The 20815-nt window shown below is 45.8% G+C and overlaps 1 protein-coding gene across 3 annotated transcripts in view; it reads right to left on the reverse strand.

The window, feature by feature from the left end:
• The window catches only part of RNF182 (ring finger protein 182), a 65885-nt gene that overhangs the window by 31637 nt on the left and 13433 nt on the right, over positions 1-20815 (reverse strand). The window contains exons 1-2 of one of the 3 annotated variants that reach the window (XM_056521211.1): positions 11906-12104; positions 10280-10300 (exon numbers count right to left, since the gene is read on the reverse strand). The exons of the other annotated variants lie outside the window; for them this stretch is intronic. The gene's annotated coding sequence lies outside the window, so the exon portion shown is untranslated. Of the gene's footprint in view, positions 1-10279; positions 10301-11905; positions 12105-20815 lie in introns of those variants that run through there. 3 annotated transcript variants of the gene reach the window in all.

The following is a 20815-nucleotide window of genomic DNA, read 5'->3' on the forward strand; positions in this document are numbered from 1 at the left end:
TCATCATCCCCTTGTCATCATCCCCACCCCCTTCATCATCCCCTTGTCATCATCCCCACCCCCCTTCATCATCCCCTTGTAATCATCCCACACCCCCCCCTTCATCATCCCCTTGTCATCATCCCCACCCCCCTTCATCATCCCACACCCCCCCCTTCATCATCCTCTTGTCATCATCCCACACCCCCCCTTCATCATCCTCTTGTCATCATCTGCCCTCAGTGGTCTTCAACCTGCGGACCTCCAGAGGTTTCAAAACTACAACTCCCAGCAAGCCCGGGCAGCCATCGGCTGTCCGGGCTTGCTGGGAGTTGTAGTTTTGAAACCTCCGGAGGTCCGCAGGTTGAAGACCACTGCGGCCTTCGACATCATCCAGCCCCCTGCTATCTTCACCGGGGGCGCCTCTTCTCCGCGCTTCGGGCCCAGAATAGAGGCGTTGCCTTGACAATGACGCAGAAGTACGTTGGCAATGAACGTACCTCTGCGTCATTGTCAAGGCAACGTGACTATTCTGGGGCCGGGCCCGAAGCGCTTAGAAGAGGCCTCCCCGGTGAAGATAGCAGCCCGGAACCACTATCCCACCGGACCACCTCCTCTCCGGACAGTCCTGCAGCACCGGACCAGCACCGAGCGGAAGTGAGTATTGTACAGAACTAAAGGGGGGTGAGAGGGGGCTGGATGATGTCGAAGGCCGCAGTGGTCTTCAACCTGCGGACCTCCGGAGGTTTCAAAACTACAACTCCCAGCAAGCCCGGACAGCTGATGGCTGCCCGGGCTTGCTGGGAGTTGTAGTTTTGAAACCTCTGGAAGTCCGCAGGTTGAAGACCACTGGGGGTGTAGAGTTCACTCGAGTATAAGCCGAGGGGGGTGTTTTCAGCACGAAAAATCGTGCTGAAAAACTCGGCTTATACTCGAGTATATACGGTAAATCAAATATTCAAAGAATCACATAACTTGTAAGGAGAAAAAAAACTCAACTGAAAAAAAGGTAACAACAATACCTTTACTAAAAAAAAAAGAAAAAGGTAACAACAATACCTTTACTTAAACACATTATTGTAGGCAAAAGACTGTGAAGTCTGCATCATGAAGCTACCCAAAAAAATTTAATTTTTGGTGTTTTTTCAAACAAAAAATGTGTCACAGCAACAAAAATCTAAATCAAAATAAAACAATTATAGTATACCTTGTTTCACGTTAAAAAACTCCTAGTAAGGCACCCAAAGCAATATGTATAATTATTGAGTATTAATTCTCTATACCTAATCCAAATACAGACATCTTAACAGGCTGGGTATGGTTTCCTTTAATGGAAACAAATCAGGGAGGCAACTTACCAAACAAGACAGATTTGGGACAGCCACATGCAAAACCAAAGAGACCAATCACTACACACTTTGAACCAAACCCAATCTCCTAAAACTGGTTCTAGATGCACATATTAGTATACGGAAATGATTAAATTCATCTTACAGCTCACGACTTCTTATATTTTTCTCTCTTATTGATTTGGCCCACTTTGTATATGGTTAGATAGTAACACATAAAAAGTTAATGGCACTTGATATACAGAATGCAGTTTATTCATAACGTTGTCGCTGCCTGCCATATACTGACCCTAAAAAAGTATGAACACAAAGACAAAAATATGCCCTCAAAGCTAAAATCTGGAAAAGGTACCACGATCTTAATATACTGGCAGTGTACTACTGGCAAACAGCCCAGCTCTGGTCCCAACCACTGAAATGGAGAAAATAAGAAATAGCTGTTCACAATAAAGAGGATTTCTCGAGGCTCAACACTTAGTGTTTAGCACTGTTGCCGTGCAGCGCTGGCGTCCTGGGTTTAAATCCCAACAAGGAAAACATCTGCATAGAGTTTGTATGTTCTCTCCATGTTTGCATGTGTTTCCTCCTAGTACTATCCTACACTATCCTACACTTCAGAACTGTTACGCCGAGCGCTCCGGGTCCCCGCTCCTCCCCGGAGCGCTCGCTACACTCCTCTCACTGCAGCGCTCCGGTCGGTTCCACGGACCCGGGGCGCTGCGATACCGCCTCTGGCCGGGATGCGATTCGCGATGCGGGTAGCGCCCGCTCGCGATGCGCACCCCGGCTCCCGTACCTGACTCGCTCTCCGTCAGTTTTGTCCCGGCGCGCGCGGCCCCGCTCCCTAGGGCGCGCGCGCGCCGGGTCTTTGCGATTTAAAGGGCCACTGCGCCGCTGATTGGCGCAGTGGTTCCAATTAGTGTTTACACCTGTGCACTTCCCTATATCACCTCACTTCCCCTTCACTCCCTCGCCGGATCTTGTTGCCTTAGTGCCAGTGAAAGCGTTTCCTTGTGTGTTCCTAGCCTGTGTTCCAGACCTCCTGCCGTTGCCCCTGACTACGATCCTTGCTGCCTGCCCCGACCTTCTGCTACGTCCGACCTTGCTTCTGTCTACTCCCTTGTACCGCGCCTATCTTCAGCAGCCAGAGAGGTTGAGCCGTTGCTAGGGGATACGACCTGGTCACTACCGCCGCAGCAAGACCATCCCGCTTTGCGGCGGGCTCTGGTGAAAACCAGTAGTGACTTAGAACCGATCCTCTAGCACGGTCCACGCCAATCCCTCTCTGGCACAGAGGATCCACTACCTGCCAGCCGGCATCGTGACAGTAGATCCGGCCATGGATCCCGCTGAAGTTCCTCTGCCAGTTGTCGCTGACCTCACCACGGTGGTCGCCCAGCAGTCACAACAGATTGCGCAACAAGGCCAACAGCTGTCTCAACTGACTGTTATGCTACAACAGTTACTACCACAGCTCCAGCAACCATCTCCTCCGCCAGCTCCTGTACCTCCTCCGCAGCGAGTGGCCGCTTCTGGACTACGACTATCCTTGCCGGATAAATTTGATGGGGACTCTAAGCTTTGCCGTGGCTTCCTTTCCCAATGTTCATTACACTTGGAGATGATGTCGGACCAGTTCCCCACTGAAAGGTCTAAGGTGGCTTTCGTAGTCAGCCTGCTGTCTGGAAAAGCCCTGGCTTGGGCCACACCGCTCTGGGACCGCAATGACCCCGTCACTGCCTCTGTACACTCCTTCTTCTCGGAAATTCGAAGTGTCTTTGAGGAACCTGCCCGAGCCTCTTCTGCTGAGACTGCCCTGTTGAACCTGGTCCAGGGTAATTCTTCCGTTGGCGAGTATGCCGTACAATTCCGTACTCTTGCTTCTGAATTATCCTGGAACAATGAGGCCCTCTGCGCGACCTTTAAAAAAGGCCTATCCAGCAACATTAAAGATGTTCTGGCCGCACGAGAAATGCCTGCTAATCTTCATGAACTTATTCACCTAGCCACTCGCATTGACATGCGTTTTTCCGAAAGGCGCCAGGAGCTCCGCCAAGATATGGACTCTGTTCGCACGAGGCGTTTCTTCTCCTCGGCTCCTCTCTCCTCTGGTTCCCTGCAATCTGTTCCTGTGCCTCCCGCCGTGGAGGCTATGCAGGTCGACCGGTCTCGCCTGACATCTCAAGAGAGGACACGACGCCGCATGGAGAACCTCTGCCTGTACTGTGCTAGTACCGAACACTTCCTGAGGGATTGTCCTATCCGCCCTCCCCGCCTGGAAAGACGTACCCTGACTCCGCACAAAGGTGAGACAATCCTTGATGTCCACTCTGCTTCTCCACGTCTTACTGTGCCTGTGCGGATGTCTGCCTCTGCCTTCTCCTTCTCTTCTGTGGCCTTCTTGGACTCTGGATCTGCAGGAAATTTTATTTTGGCCTCTCTCGTCAACAGGTTCAACATCCCAGTGACCAGTCTCACCAGACCCCTTTACATCAATTGTATAAACAATGAAAGATTGGACTGTTCCATACGTTTCCGCACGGAGCCCCTTCTAATGAGCATCGGATCTCATCACGAGAGGATTGAACTTTTGGTCCTCCCCAATTGCACCTCGGAAATTCTCCTTGGACTTCCCTGGCTTCAACTTCATTCCCCAACCCTGGATTGGTCCACTGGGGAGATCAAGAGTTGGGGGCCCTCTTGTTCCAAGGACTGTCTAAAACCGGTTCCCAGTAACCCTTGCCGTAACTCTGTGCTTCCTCCAGTAACCGGTCTCCCTAAGGCCTATATGGACTTCGCGGATGTTTTCTGCAAAAAACAAGCGGAGACTCTACCTCCTCACAGGCCTTATGATTGTCCTATCGACCTCCTCCCGGGCACTACTCCACCCCGGGGCAGAATTTATCCTCTCTCTGCCCCAGAGACTCTTGCCATGTCTGAATACGTCCAGGAGAATCTAAAAAAGGGCTTTATCCGTAAATCCTCCTCTCCTGCCGGAGCCGGATTTTTCTTTGTGTCCAAAAAAGATGGCTCTCTACGTCCTTGCATTGACTACCGCGGACTTAATAAAATCACGGTTAAGAACCGCTACCCCTTACCCCTCATCTCTGAACTCTTTGATCGCCTCCAAGGTGCCCACATCTTTACTAAATTGGACTTAAGAGGCGCCTATAACCTCATCCGCATCAGAGAGGGGGATGAGTGGAAAACAGCATTTAACACCAGAGATGGACACTTTGAGTATCTGGTCATGCCCTTTGGCCTGTGCAACGCCCCTGCTGTCTTCCAAGACTTTGTTAATGAAATTTTTCGTGATCTGTTATACTCCTGTGTTGTTGTATATCTTGATGATATCCTAATTTTTTCGGCCAATCTAGAAGAACACCGCCAGCATGTCCGTATGGTTCTTCAGAGACTTCGTGACAATCAACTCTATGCTAAAATTGAGAAATGTCTGTTTGAATGCCAATCTCTTCCTTTTCTAGGATACTTGGTCTCTGGCCAGGGACTACAAATGGATCCAGATAAACTCTCTGCCGTCTTAGATTGGCCACGCCCCTCCGGACTCCGTGCCATCCAACGTTTTTTGGGGTTCGCCAATTATTACAGGCAATTTATTCCACATTTTTCTACCATTGTGGCTCCTATTGTGGCTTTAACCAAAAAAAATGCCGATCCCAAGTCTTGGCCTCCTCAAGCGGAAGACGCCTTTAAACGACTCAAGTCTGCCTTCTCTTCGGCTCCCGTGCTCTCCAGACCTGACCCATCTAAACCCTTCCTATTGGAGGTTGATGCCTCCTCAGTGGGAGCTGGAGCTGTCCTTCTACAAAAAAACTCTTCCGGGCATGCTGTTACTTGTGGGTTTTTTTCTAGGACCTTCTCTCCGGCGGAGAGGAACTACTCCATCGGGGATCGAGAGCTTCTAGCCATTAAATTAGCACTTGAGGAATGGAGGCATCTGCTGGAGGGATCAAGATTTCCAGTTATTATTTACACCGATCACAAGAACCTCTCATACCTCGAGTCTGCCCAACGGCTGAATCCTCGTCAGGCCAGGTGGTCTCTGTTCTTTGCCCGATTTAATTTTGAAATTCACTTTCGGCCTGCTGATAAGAACATTAGGGCCGATGCTCTCTCTCGTTCCTCAGATGCTTCTGAAATTGAACTCTCTCCTCAACACATCATTCCTCCTGACTGCCTGATTTCCACTTCTCCAGCCTCCATCAGGCAAACTCCTCCAGGAAAGACCTTTGTTTCTCCACGCCAACGCCTCGGAATCCTCAAATGGGGTCACTCCTCCCATCTCGCAGGTCATGCGGGCATCAAGAAATCTGTGCAACTCATCTCTCGCTTCTATTGGTGGCCGACTCTAGAGACTGATGTGGTGGACTTTGTGCGAGCCTGCACTATCTGTGCCCGGGATAAGACTCCTCGCCAGAAGCCCGCTGGTTTTCTTCTTCCTCTTCCTGTTCCCGAACAACCTTGGTCTCTGATTGGTATGGATTTTATTACTGACTTACCCCCATCCCATGGCAACACTGTTATTTGGGTGGTCGTTGATCGATTCTCCAAAATGGCACATTTCATCCCTCTTCCTGGTCTTCCTTCAGCGCCTCAGTTGGCTAAACAATTTTTTGTACACATTTTTCGTCTTCACGGGTTGCCTACGCAGATCGTCTCGGATAGAGGCGTCCAATTTGTGTCTAAATTCTGGAGGGCTCTCTGTAAACAACTCAAGATTAAATTAAATTTTTCTTCTGCATACCATCCTCAATCCAATGGACAAGTAGAAAGAATTAACCAGATCTTGGGTGACTATTTACGACATTTTGTTTCCTCCCGCCAGGATGACTGGGCAGATCTTCTACCTTGGGCCGAATTCTCGTATAATTTCAGAATCTCTGAATCTTCCTCCAAATCCCCGTTTTTCGTGGTGTACGGCCGTCACCCTCTTCCCCCCCTCCCTACCCCCTTGCCCTCTGGTCTGCCCGCTGTGGATGAAATTTCTCGTGATCTTTCCATCATATGGAGAGAGACCCAAAATTCTCTCTTACAGGCTTCTTCACGCATGAAGAGATTCGCGGATAAGAAAAGAAGAGCTCCTCCCATTTTTTCCCCTGGAGACAAGGTATGGCTCTCCGCCAAATATGTCCGCTTCCGTGTCCCTAGCTATAAGTTGGGACCACGCTATCTTGGTCCTTTCAAGATTTTGCGCCAGATTAATCCTGTCTCTTACAAACTTCTTCTTCCTCCTTCTCTTCGTATTCCTAATGCCTTTCATGTTTCTCTTCTTAAACCACTTATCATTAACCGTTTCTCTCCCAAATCTGTTCCCCCCACTCCTGTCTCCGGCTCCTCGGACATCTTCTCCGTCAAAGAAATTTTAGCATCTAAAAAGGTCAGAGGGAAAACCTTCTTTTTAGTGGATTGGGAGGGTTGTGGTCCAGAAGAGAGGTCCTGGGAACCTGAGGACAATATCCTGGACAAAAGTCTGGTCCTCAGGTTCTCAGGCTCCAAGAAGAGGGGGAGACCCAAGGGGGGGGGTACTGTTACGCCGAGCGCTCCGGGTCCCCGCTCCTCCCCGGAGCGCTCGCTACACTCCTCTCACTGCAGCGCTCCGGTCGGTTCCACGGACCCGGGGCGCTGCGATACCGCCTCTGGCCGGGATGCGATTCGCGATGCGGGTAGCGCCCGCTCGCGATGCGCACCCCGGCTCCCGTACCTGACTCGCTCTCCGTCAGTTTTGTCCCGGCGCGCGCGGCCCCGCTCCCTAGGGCGCGCGCGCGCCGGGTCTTTGCGATTTAAAGGGCCACTGCGCCGCTGATTGGCGCAGTGGTTCCAATTAGTGTTTACACCTGTGCACTTCCCTATATCACCTCACTTCCCCTTCACTCCCTCGCCGGATCTTGTTGCCTTAGTGCCAGTGAAAGCGTTTCCTTGTGTGTTCCTAGCCTGTGTTCCAGACCTCCTGCCGTTGCCCCTGACTACGATCCTTGCTGCCTGCCCCGACCTTCTGCTACGTCCGACCTTGCTTCTGTCTACTCCCTTGTACCGCGCCTATCTTCAGCAGCCAGAGAGGTTGAGCCGTTGCTAGGGGATACGACCTGGTCACTACCGCCGCAGCAAGACCATCCCGCTTTGCGGCGGGCTCTGGTGAAAACCAGTAGTGACTTAGAACCGATCCTCTAGCACGGTCCACGCCAATCCCTCTCTGGCACAGAGGATCCACTACCTGCCAGCCGGCATCGTGACAAGAACATACTGATAGGTTTAGATTGTGAGCCCTAGAGACCAATCTGAATGTACAGTGCTGCAGAATCTGTGTGCGCTATATAAGTAAAGAATTATTATTATTATCATTAACATTGGTCAGAGCACTAAAATTACCTTGGCACTGTTCTATAGGTTGAATCTGACAAAACCATGCAGATTTTTAAAAATCTTTAAAAAAAATAAATAAAATAGGTACGCTTTAAATTTTTATTAATTGAAATTATGGTTAGATCTTATCTTTTATTTGTTTGCATATAGCTTGCAAATGAATATACTTGTCTGGTGAAGTGAGAAGCTTATCAAATTCTAACTTAAAATATTTTAAAATATTAAGATGATTGCAGTGCTGGACTATGCATTTATAATGAATGTACCGCATTAAAGGATTAGACAGATTATCCTGCTAACAATCTTGTTCCCCAGCATCATGTAGTAAACATTCCAAGTTGTCACTTAAGCTACAATTTGATAATAGCTGCACTGGGAACCATTTTATTTTTTTATTTTTATTTATTTATTACAAATAGGTCATGTACACACTTAATGCATAGTACAGTAAATACAGCATTGGCAGATCAGCCTTAAAAAGGGTGGATTCACTAGAGACTATCACTTTCAAAATTGTTTCTGTGCTGGATTGGTCAGTACCCATTAATATATACACAACAATATTCTGTGTAGGAGTGTTTACATATGCCTGTGCAGTATCATGCCAAAGCTTTACAATTGCTATGTATTCAATCAAGTTTTTGTCAACATTAGGGATCGTGTGCAATCTATATATATATATAAAACTCAACGTGTGTGTGTATGTATGTATGTATGTATGTATGTGTGTATGTTCCACAAAAACGTCCAAACGGCTAAAGATATTAACATGAAACTTGGCACACATGTTACTTATATGTCAACAACAAACATAGGATAGGTTATTTAACCCTTACTCACCCCCATTTGCCAGGGGCGGGGTTTATGTTTAAAGTCCCATACAAGTCAATGGGAAATATAAGTTACTGCATAACTTCCAAACGGCTGGAGATATTTAGATAAAACTTGGTCACGTTACTTATATGTCCACTTAAAATATAGTATAGTTCATTTAACCCTTAACTACCCCCATTTGCTAGGGTAGGGGTTTTTGTTTAAAGTCCCATGCAAATCAATGAGAAATGTATGTTCCCACATAACTTCCATATGGCTGGAGATATTTCAATACCTGATACACATATTACAGGTCGGGATGTGAGGACGGGATGGGAGGTCGAGATAGGAGGTCGGGATAGGAGGACAAGATAGGAGGTCGAGATAGAAGGACGGGATATGAGGTTGGGATAGGAGGAGGGGATTGGAGGTGGGGATAGGAGGACGGGATAGGAGGATGGGATAGGAGGACGGGACAGGAGGACGGGATAGGAGGTCAGGATAGGAGGTCGGGATAGGAGGACGGGAGAGGAGGTTGGGATAGGGGGACGAAATAGGAAGATGGGTTAGGAGGACGGGATAGGAGGTCGGAATAGGAGGTCGAGATAGGAGGTTGGGATAGATGGACTGGATAGGAAGACGAGATAGGAGGTTGGGATAGGAAGTCGAGATAGGCGGTCAAGATCAGAGGACGGGATAGGAGGTCAGGATAGGAGGTTGTGATAGGAGGTCGGGATAGGAGGTCGGGATAGGAGGTCAGGATAGGAGGTCGAGATAGGAGGTTGGGATAGGAGGACGGGATAGGAGAACGCGATATGAGGACAGGATAGGAGGTCGGGATAGGAGGTTGGGATAGGAGGTCTGGATAGGAGGTCGGGATATGAGGATGGGATATGAGGACGGGATATGGGGTTGGGATATGACAACAATATATAAGGACGGGTTATGAAGTCAAATGCTTCCTCCTTTGTTTATGTTCCTCCCCAACAAGGATTAGGAAGGAAAAAACCAGGCAACGCTGAGTACTACACTAGTCTATTTTATAATAATCGTGAAATATTGCAATTTCAATTCTGGCCACTAGGGCTAAAACTAAGTTAAGAGTTGTTGTTCTGTACAGATCATTTCCCAATAATGCAAAGTGAAAGGTGACACCAGTAGAAGGATAACACTGGATCCCCACCAATCACAGCACAGATCAGCATCCAGAATTAACCTATGTAAAGGTCTCCAATTTATCTGAATTGGACAGGTCCTGCCTATTGCTGTCTGTGTTCCATGTGCAGTGCTGTAAACCATATTACTAAATAAAGTTATAAACAGCTCATGATACACAGTGCTGTACTGCTGTTTCTTCTAGTAGATTTATAGCTACACTGCTCATTACTGCTCTATAATGTCCTCAATGCTACTTCTGTTACTAGGGGTATACTAAAGAGCTACATGAGAGCAGACTGTCTTCTTCTGTATATGTGCTGTTTATGGGAGCTATTCATAGCATGGGAATGTATATAAACAGTAGGTCATTATAATAAATCTTTCACAGCAGAAAAAATGACCTCCTTCTAAAATTAAACCTTTCCTTAAATGCTATTGAAATTTACACTTAAAATATTCCCAATGTTTAAAAACATAATAATATCACCATCTCCAAACACAAACTATTAGTGGCCTCAAATCTATCATAATGTTTAGGAAAATAATCATCAGCTAAATATTGATTCAACGTGCCCAGATAGTAACTGTATGGTACTCACGTTTAGTTGGTTCACTTGGCCCTGCAAGGAAAAATGCAGACTGCAACTACACTGCTCAAAAAAAAAAAAAAAAAAAAAGGGGATATGCTCCTAAAATCCTGTCTGGTTCAGACCCTGTACGTCCTCAGGGCTCCCCTGCAGTGTTCCCCTATAATGTCTATAAGTTATATATTAAGGGTAAAGGACCTTTGATATGGTCACATGGTTGCTAGCCTATGGGCTCCTTGCTCAGCCCCCCCCCCCCCCCATTATAAGAGGGGGAGGTACTACAATCACTCTTAGATCCTGAGGTCAAGTCCAGTCCAGACGTCTCAGAGCCAATGTCCAGTACATCTGGAGGCCTCAAGCTAAATTGCAGCCACAAGTCAGTAAGTCAAGTCATCTTTGTCTGCTGTTACTTTCTTCAGTCAACTCAAGTCAGTTATAGTCAGCGTGGCATGCACCTATAGTCTCTCCAGTCACTGCAAGTCCCAGCAAGCTGCAAGGTCTCTCATGTTACTGGTCATCTCTCTGGGAACCTTAGTACCCTGTAAAGACTGTTAGACCTGTTCAACTTCAGTAAAGCTACTGTTAACCTTAACCTGGCCTTGGACTATTATTTACCCCTGCCTAACCTAGGTAAACCACACCCTGGGGTTAACACCATCTACCCCCTGGGCACCACCATCTGCCCCCACACCTCACATCGCACCCCGTGGCTCACCACAAGCTTTGGTGTCACGAACAGGATACAGGCGTGTGCCATAGCCATAAAGCCACAAATCCTCCCCCCTAGTCTGAGTCTGAACTGTGTCAAAGAAAAATCGCATGCCGATGCGAAAAAGTTTGCCCCAGAAAAGTGTATGGGACTTTGTTACTGTACTGTAACGTGTTTTTACTGTGGCACTGATAAAGTAGAGGTGGAGGTGAAGAAAGTTTTGCTGCCTGCCGTTGGGAGGTCTGTAAAAGTTATACTGACAATGTGCAAAATCAGAACTGAAGCCATGTTATGCGGCAAAATGTCTGCCGTTGCACCTGAAAGGGTTAACCAGTTGGTCGAGAAGTGCGCGAAAGGTCTCCGCTAAAGTCAACGTCCCACCGCTGGGCATGGAAGTAATGTCGCTGTGTCCATGCCGAAGTGGAACGTGAAGATCCGCCTCCGGGGAACATGAAGTCAGTGCTGCGCTGATGGCTTATTTCCAGCCAGCGGCCATTTTACTGGAGCCCGTTGGCGAGGAGACGAAAACCGGAAGTTCTCTCGGCGCAGCCGTATTGCGAATCCTGGTGGCTGTGTCTGGCTCCGCTAATTCTGCAGACACCAATGATCACAGGCTCTGCAGACACCAATGATCACAAGTGAGACGCAGATCGCAAGTAAGCCACAGTTACCAATGCTCAAGTCAGTCTCCGGTACTGGTGGTGAGTCACATTAACCCCTTAGTGCTCAGCAGCAGTGTTCCTGGGTACTTGCCATCATGTGGGGAATCGCCACCCAGGGTATCCCAGCCCAGACAGACTAAGCTTCTGCAGCATCTCCCCAAGCATCTTAAAGGGCCAGTACTCCCAGGGTGCAGTGGGTCCCAGTTGTAAAAAAAAGAGAGGACCCGAATTAAAGCACAGGTGGATGGGAAGACTACAGACGGCTACCTTCTCCATCTCTTCTGTGTTGACTCCATCAAGGCACACAACAATCAGATCAGAAAGGCATCCTATGCCCAGCATCAACAAGTCCATCAGATTCACACCAAGATGATGGAAATTTAGACCCAAAAGGTGCAAACAAATGACTTGAAGGAAGCTATTAACAAACTGATCCCAGGAAGCAAAGGCCAAGACATTGAAAAGGCCTGTGATTCTACCTATCCTCTCCATGACATGTCCGATATGATATGTCCGAAAGGTCAAGATCCTGGAAGAATCAAAGTTAAATTTGTCTGAAAAAAGGACCCGGCCCACTTTTGCAGCCACAGAGGTTTGGCCGGGTCCGCAGGCGTCTACAGATGTGCCCAGGCCTACTCCTGTTGTCCATCGGGCACCAACGGAAGTGCCCAGGCAAACTCTCGTTGCCCCAGAGGTTTAGCCTGACCAGCGAGCACCAACAAAAGGGCCTTGGCCTACTCCAGCTGTTCAGGAGGTGTGGCCGGCCAACAGGCACCAACTGTCATTCCACCAGTGGCACAAGCTGCTTCTGTACAAGTGGTGGTCACTGTGAGTCCGACCATCACTGAATCCCGTTTGTCCCATGTCTCATTGTATTGCTTAAAAAAAACCTCAAACCATTTTAACAAAATTAATATGTTTGAAATTGCCCTATTTGGACCACCTATAACTTTATCATTTTTCCCTATATGGGGCGATATTAGGGCTCATTTTTTGCGCCATGATCTGTAGTTTTTATCAATACCACTTCTGCTTAGGTTTAAATTTTTATAAATTCTGTATTCATATTTTTGGGAATAAAATGTGACAAAAAAGCAGCAATTTTGGACTTATTTTTTTTTTTTTTTTACGTTTACGCCGTTCACCTTACAGGATAATTAACAATATATTTTAATAGTTCAGACTTGTAGGCATGCAGTGATACCAAATATGTGTATAAATTTTTTTTTTTAACGCTTTTTGGGGGGTAAAATGGGAAAAACTGACGTTTTACTTTTTTATTGGGGAGGGGATTTTCCCAATTTGTTTACTTTTTTATTTTACATTTTTTTTTACTTTTTTTTTTTTTTTTTTTACACTTTTTATGTCCCCATAGGGGACTATTCATAGCAATTAGTTGATTGCCAATACTGTTCAGTGTTAAGTATAGGGCATAGCACTGATCAGTATTATCGGTGATCTTCTTCTCTGGTCTGCTCGATCTCAGACCAGAGCAGAAGACCCCGGGAGACAGCCGGAGACAGGTGAGGGGACCTCCGGCTGCCATGCTGGATGATCGGATCCCCACGGCAGCGCTGCGGGCGATCCGATCATCTATTCAAAGTACCGCACTGCCACAGATGCCGTGATCTGTATTGATCACGGCATCTGAGGGGTTAATGGCGGACATCCACGCGATCGCGGATGTCTGCCATTACCGGCGGGTCCCTGGCTGCTGATAGCAGCCGGGACCTGCCGCGCATGACGCGAGCACTGCTCCGGTGCTTGCGATCATGACGGCGTGTAAATGTACGTCATGGTGCGTTGAGTACCACGTCACCATGACGTACATTTACGTCCATTGTTGTTAAGAGGTTAAAGGGGTTATCAAGGAAAAAAACTTTTTTTTTAAACGTATATATCAACTGGCTCCAGAAAGTTAAACAGATTTGTGAATTACTTCTATTAATAAATCTAAATCCTTTCAGTACTTATGACCTGCCGAAGTTGAGTTGTTCTTTTCTGTCTAAGTGCTCTCTGATGACATCTGTCTCGGGGACTGTCCAGAGTAGCAGAGAGCACTGTTGTCAGACAGAAAAGAACAACTCAACTTCAGCAGCTTGGAAGGATTAAAGAGGTTATCCACCATAAGGTGATTTTAGTACGTACCTGCCAGACAGTAATGGACATGCTAAGAAAAGATCTGCGCTTGTCTTGGGACTAAATGGCTATGTCATGAGATTACCATAATACTGTGGCTAGCTTTTTGTGAACTGGTATTTCCTGTTTGCCTTTTCATTTTTTGACTACAAATCCAACAATTCCATTTTCCTCCCTCCCACGCATCAGTCACCCCACCCATTCAAACAAAAGACCTGTGGTTTTCAATGAGGGTGCCTACAGCTGTTGCATTAGTTGCAGATTGATCTCTCTCCCACCAAGCGATCCCTCCACCCATTGAAGCAGACAGGCTCCCTGTCATCAGCTGACTAGTGAGTCAGGTCTCGGCCGCATTGCAACCTGGGAAAAATCTGAGACAACAGTCATTTTGTATGCTGATAAAAATAAATATTGGGGTGAAAATCACATAAGAATTGTGAGAAAACCGTCACACACAGGTACAGACACTATATTATGAACTACACTAACTTTACAGCCTCTGTAGCATAGTCAAATAAAAAAAAATCCTGGAATACTCCTTTAAGATTTTTTTAATAGAAGTAATTTACAAATCTGTTTAACTTTCTGGAGCCAGTTGATATTAAAAAAACAGTTTGTTTTCCTGGAATACCCCTTTAAGTTCACCAAAGCAGAGTGATACACTGGCCAACCATTAGTAGCATACCTGCACCCCTGTTCATGCTTTAGCCTTTCTCTTTTAATATTTAGTACTATCCCTCACTTATTGAGGCAAGGGAACGTCACAGTTGGTTAAGGTCACCCTGTTAAGAAGGTGGGCGCCTCAAAGGGCAGAGGGGGAGGCAAACTAAGGTAGGGGGCACTTCCTTTTCTTTTCTTTCCCTCCCTTTATACAATTCCTGAATAACCATTTACTTTGATTGTATCATCATCTCTTCTGAAAGCTGCTATAGGGGGATTGTAAGGTACAGATATATCTCATATATTTTAGATTTATTTTTATTTTCTGTTGAGTTTATATCTGCATACATATTTCTATTAGGGCATATTTTTATCATCCAAGTATGTGTTCATTATTCATTAACTAGCTGAATACCCGGCATTGCCCGGTTTTTCCTTCCTCATCCTTGTTGGGGAGGAAAATCAACAGAGGAGGAAGCTTTTGACTTCAAATCCCATCCCCATATATTGTTGTCATATCCCAACCCCAAATCCTGTCCTCATATCCCGTCCTCATACCCTGACCTCCTATCCCGACCTCCTATCTCAACCTCCTATCCCATCCTCCTATCCCGTCCTCCTATCCCATCCTCCTATCCCGACCTCCTGTCTTGACCACCTATCAGGTCCTCCTATCCTGACCTCCTGTCTCGACCTCCTGTCCCAACCTCCTGTCTCGACCTCCTATCCCATCCTCCTATCCCATCCTCCTATTCCGTCCTCCTATCCCGACCTCCTATCCCGTCCTCCTATCCCGTCCTCCTATCCCGTCCTCCTATCCCGACCTCCTATCCCGACCTCCTATCTCGTCCTCCTATCCCGTCCTGCTATCTCGACCTTCTATCCTGACCTCCTATCTTGACCTCCTATCCCGTCCTTCTATCCCGTCCTCCTATCTCGACCTCCTATCCCGTCCTCCTATCCCAACTTCCTATCTCGACCGCCTATTCTGTCCTCCTATCTCAATCCCCTATCCCGTCCTCCTATCTCTACCTCTTATCCCGACCTTCTATCCCAACCTCCTATCTCAACCTCCTATCCCATCCTCCTATCTTGACCTCCTATCCCGACCTCCTATTCCATCCTCCTATCTCTACCTCCTTTCCCGTCCTTATATCTCAATCTCCTATCCCATCCTCCTATCTCGACCTCCTATGTCGACCTCCCATCCCGTCCTCATATCTCGAGCTGTAACATGTGTACCAGGTATTGAAATATCTCCAGCCATACAGAAGTTATGTGGGAACATATATTTCCCATTGATTTGCATGTGACTTTAAACAAAAACCCTGACCTTCACAAATAGGGGTAGTTAAGGGTTAAATTAACTATCCTATATTTTAAGTGGACATATAAGTAACATGTGACCAAGTATTATCGAAATATCTCCAGCCGTTTGGAAGTTATGCAGTAACATATATTTCCCATAGAGTTGTATGGGACTTTAAACATAAACCCCGCCCCTGGCAAATGGGGGTGAGTAAGGGTTAAATCACCTATCCTATGTTTGTTGTTGACATATAAGTAACATGTGTGCCAAGTTTCATGTTAATATCTTTAGCCGTTTGGAAGTTTTTGTGGAACATACATACACACACGTTGAGTTTTATATATATAGACTAGCTGAGTACCCGGTGTTGCCCAGTTTTTCCTTCCAAATCCTTTTTGGGGAGGAAAATAAACAAAGGAGGAAGCTTTTGACTTCATATGCAGTCCTCATATATTGTTGTCATATCCCAACCCCACATCCCGACCTCCTATCCTGTCCTCCTATCTCGATCTCCTGTCCCGACCTCCTATACCGTCCTCCTATCCGACCTCCTATCCCGACCTCCTATCCCGACCTCCTATCCCGACCTCCTATCCTGACCTCCTATCCTGACCTCCTATCCCGACCTCCTATCCCGATCTCCTATCCCATCCTCCTATCCCAACCTCATATCTCAACCTCCTATCCCGTCCTCCTATCCTGTCCTCCTATCCCGTCCTCCTATCTCGACCTCCTATCCCGTCCTCCTATCCCGTCCTCCTATCCAGTCCTCCTATCCCGACCTCCTATCCCGACCTCCTATCCCATCCTCCAATCCCTAGCTCCTATCCAGACCTCCTATCCCGTCCTCCTATCCCAACCTCCTTTCCCGTCCTCATATCTCGACCTCCTATCTTGACCTCCTATCCTGTCCTCCTATCTCGACCTCCTATCCCAACCTCCTATCCAGACCTCCTATCCCGTCCTCACATCCCGTCCTGCTATCCCATCCTCCTATCCTGACCTCCCATCCCAACCTCCTATCCCGACCTCCTACCTGACCTCCTATCCCCACCTCCTATCTCGTCCTCATATCCTGTCCTCCTATCTCGACCTCCTATCCCGACCTCCTATCCCGACCTCCTATCCCCTCCTCATATCCTGACCTCCTATCCCGTCCTCATATCCCGACCCGTAATATGTGTACCAGGTATTAAAATATCTCCAGCCATACAGAAATTATATGGGAACATACATTTCCCATTGATTTGCATAGGACTTTAAACAAAAACCCTGACCTTCACAAATGGGGGTAGTTAAGGGTTAAATTAACTATCCTATATTTTAAGTGGACATATAAGTAACATGTGACCAAGCATTATCGAAATATCTCCAGCCGTTTGGAAGTTATGCAGTAACATATATTTCCCATTGACTTGCATGGGACTTTAAACATAAGCCCCGCCCCTGGCAAATGGGGGTGAGTAAGGGTTAAATTACCTATCCTATGTTTGTTGCTGACATATAAGTAACATGTGTGCCAAGTTTCATGTTAATATCTTTAGCCGTTTGAAAGTTTTTGTGGAACATAAACACATACATACATACATACATACATACATGCACACGTTGAGTTTTATATATATAGATTAATGGTTGGTCCCTACTATCTAATTATCAATATGTATCCCATTGCAATGGTTGGATGGTCGTGGAATCAGTCAATACCTTTATTATAATGGGGATCCTACATTACAGATATTTTCCTGACTTAATATATGTTTTTCACATAGGAGATCAACGTCATGAGCATTTCATGGTTCAGCACATCACGTAATGTGTTGAGGATGACGTAGAGAATGTGTTGAGGATCACTGAGAGAAGGTGCCAATTGGTTAAGCAAGATGTGTCAGAATCTGTGGCCAGCAGCCATGCGATAACCTTTGGATGCTAATTGTGATGGCTTTTAGCATCATAGTTTACGTCTGGGATTGGAGTCAGCAGTACACATGGGACGCCATCCCTATTATGTATTTACATCATGAAATTTGACAGGTACAGTAGAAGGAAGGTATAAGGGGCATTATGGGAGATTTATCAAAACCTGTGCAGAGGAAAAGTTGCTGAGTTGCCCATAGCAACCAATCAGATCGCTTCTTTCATTATTGAAAAGACCTCAGCAAAATGAAAGAAGCAACTTTTCTCTGGACATGTTTTGATAAATCTCCCCCCATTGTTTGTGATTTAGAATTGACCAATACAATAGCTGCTAAAGTTAAGTGGGATACTATATCAGGACACCTAACCCGACCAGGGATTCTTTCCCAGGCATTAGGAACAGGATTAGGCCAGTGGGGCTAGGGTTTGTTGTCCCTTGAGGAACCCGGGGGGAAACATGTCAGGACTAGGGACTAAGATGAGTCGGAAGTAGTATGTTGTAAATATTTGTAATGCAAGAAATGATTTTCTGTTAGTGGCTCATGTCTATTGGAATACCTATGGAAGGTCAGACATTGTACAGTTGTACTTTTCTTTGTTGCTATTTACTATTGCCACTGCCAGCTCACTGCCAAATCAACTAGTGCCAGAAAGTTAAACAGATTTGTAAATTACTTCTATTAAAAAATCTTCATCTTTCCAGTACTTTTAGTTATTAGCTGCTGAAGACTAGAGAGGAAATGGTTTTCTTTTTGGAACACAGAGCTCTCTGCTGACATCATGACCACAGTGCTCTCTGCTGACATCTCTGTCCATTTTAAGAACTGTCCAGAGTAGGAGAAAATCCCCATAGAAAACATATGCTGCTCTGGTCAGTTCCTAAAATGGACAGAGATGTTAGCAGAGAGCACTGTGGTCATGATGTCAGCAGAGAGCTCTGTGTTCCAAAAAGAAAACCATTTCCTCTGTAGTATACAGCCCCTAAAAAGTACTGGAAAGATGAAGGTTTTTTAATAAAAGTAATTTACAAATCTGTTTAACTTTCTGGCACTAGTTGATAAAAAAAAAAGTTCTCCACGGGAGTACCCCTTTAAGCCTATGTTAGGAAGATGCAGCTTAGACTAACATGTGAATGAATATATATATATATATATATATATATATATATATATATATATATATACTGTATACAGTTGTAGTCAGCCTTTTTTCTTGCAGGGCCAAGTGAACCAACTTAACGTGAGTAAAATACGGAGTTACTATCTTCGGGCCACGTTGCATTAATATTGCATGATTATTTTTCTAAACATCGTGATAGATTTGAGGCCACTAATAGCTTGTGTTTGGAGATGTGTTAATTGCAAATTTTAATAACATTTAATAAAGGTTTAATTTTAGAAAGGATTGTTATTTCTACCATAATTTATCATACTGACCTACTGTTAGTAAAAAATGTACATGCTGTAAATATTGTGAAATTCCGCCTCATTAAAGGGGTTGTCCCATATCATTACTTGGGACTTAGAATGAGGTGGAAGTAGTTTGCTGTAAATATATGTAAAGCACTGTCACAATTTATCACAAGGTATCATTATTTTGTGTTAGTGACTCATGTCTATTTAAATACCTATGAAAGGTCAGACATTGTTCAGTATTTGTGTCTGTTCCTGTGCATTTATTGGCTATTTATTATTGCCAGCGATTTTAGAGCATAGTAACGTGCTCAATTCACCCCAGTGCAAGACAAAGTGAAAACGTGTCACATACAAAAAAAACATGTACTAGGAGTGGACCATCGCAAGCCCTTCTCTAAAAAGGGAGGGGCCCCACAACAAAGCTACCCATCCCCTCTGGGCCAAAGAGAACCAGAAACAGTCCAGGTTCAATGTCCTTTTTCGACAAAGCTTATAAGGGACCACAAGTTCACCCAGCTTCCGTCAAGACGTTAGCCTAAGTGTCAGTCTACGGAGCCAGGGTTGCAGGAGAGTGTGGAACCAGAAGGCCACATACCTCTCCCCTAGACCATCAGGAGGCACTAAGAAGGGCTACTCTACCCTGACAAAGACATTAACACAAAGGACACAAACCTGGCACAGTGAAAAAGACATACAAATAAATAAGTGGAAGAACACATTGGATTACTGTCCGGACATCCGGCTGGATCTATAAAAAATTCCCTAATCCTAGCCAAGCAGTACTCACTTGTAAAATAGACTTTGTGTTTTTTTTTTGTGTAAGATTTTTTATTATTTTTTTATACAAATGGGGTACATGACAATCAAATGCAGAGCAGGAACAGGGTTACGGTCGTTTCGCAAATAATGCTTCTACAGGTTTGTAGGGTTACAATTGTTTTGCACACAATGCTTCTAGGGGTCCACAGAAACATTGTATGCAGAACGATCCTCTGTTTTTCCTTTGGAGCTCATACATTTTTTTACTTCTGTGTAAGATTTCAAAAGGCAGAAATATATTAAAAAATAAAATTAGTGAAAATAAAATCTTGAAGAATACTTATGAGTGCAGTCTGTTTATTCCCACACTCACAGTGCATTGCTCAGAAGCTGTGTTTTATTCCATCCCTTCTCTTTGCAGATGCACCCTAGCAGGCACAGTCAGTCCTACCACAAGACCATACTTTACAATCACTCCATTAGGACAGCTGGACCCTGGATTGTGCGCTGAAGGAGAACTACAAATTTCAGCCAGGCAACCCCTCAGCGACTTCCCAGCAAGTCAGGCAGGCACACTTTACGAGAACTACAAATTTCAGCCAGGCAACCCCTCAGCGACTTCCCAGCAAGTCAGGCAGGCACACTTTACTATTCTAAGTCTCATTACTTAGTGATGTCTCTAATGATGGGGTCTCCAAAATTCATCTTTACAGAGGGGGCATGGCCATAATGGGCTGTAGGGGTGAGCTTTGTTTGAAAAGTGAAGAACCTGGGAAGTGGGAACCAGGTGCTGGTGAGTGTACAGAACACAGCTGCAATTGTGGTGAGGGTGTGATGAGGGCAGATGTAATTACCCTAGGGGCAGATGACATTAACCCGTTGTGTTCGTGATGCCAGGGTGTGGTTTATCCTCTACACCACCCAAAGGAATACCGCTGGATCCTGGGCTAGGCAAATAATGACTCTGACGCCAAGTTA

The sequence above is a fragment of the Hyla sarda genome, chromosome 5 (assembly GCF_029499605.1).
Source record: "Hyla sarda isolate aHylSar1 chromosome 5, aHylSar1.hap1, whole genome shotgun sequence".
In the NCBI taxonomy this organism is placed as follows: Eukaryota; Metazoa; Chordata; class Amphibia; order Anura; family Hylidae; genus Hyla; species Hyla sarda.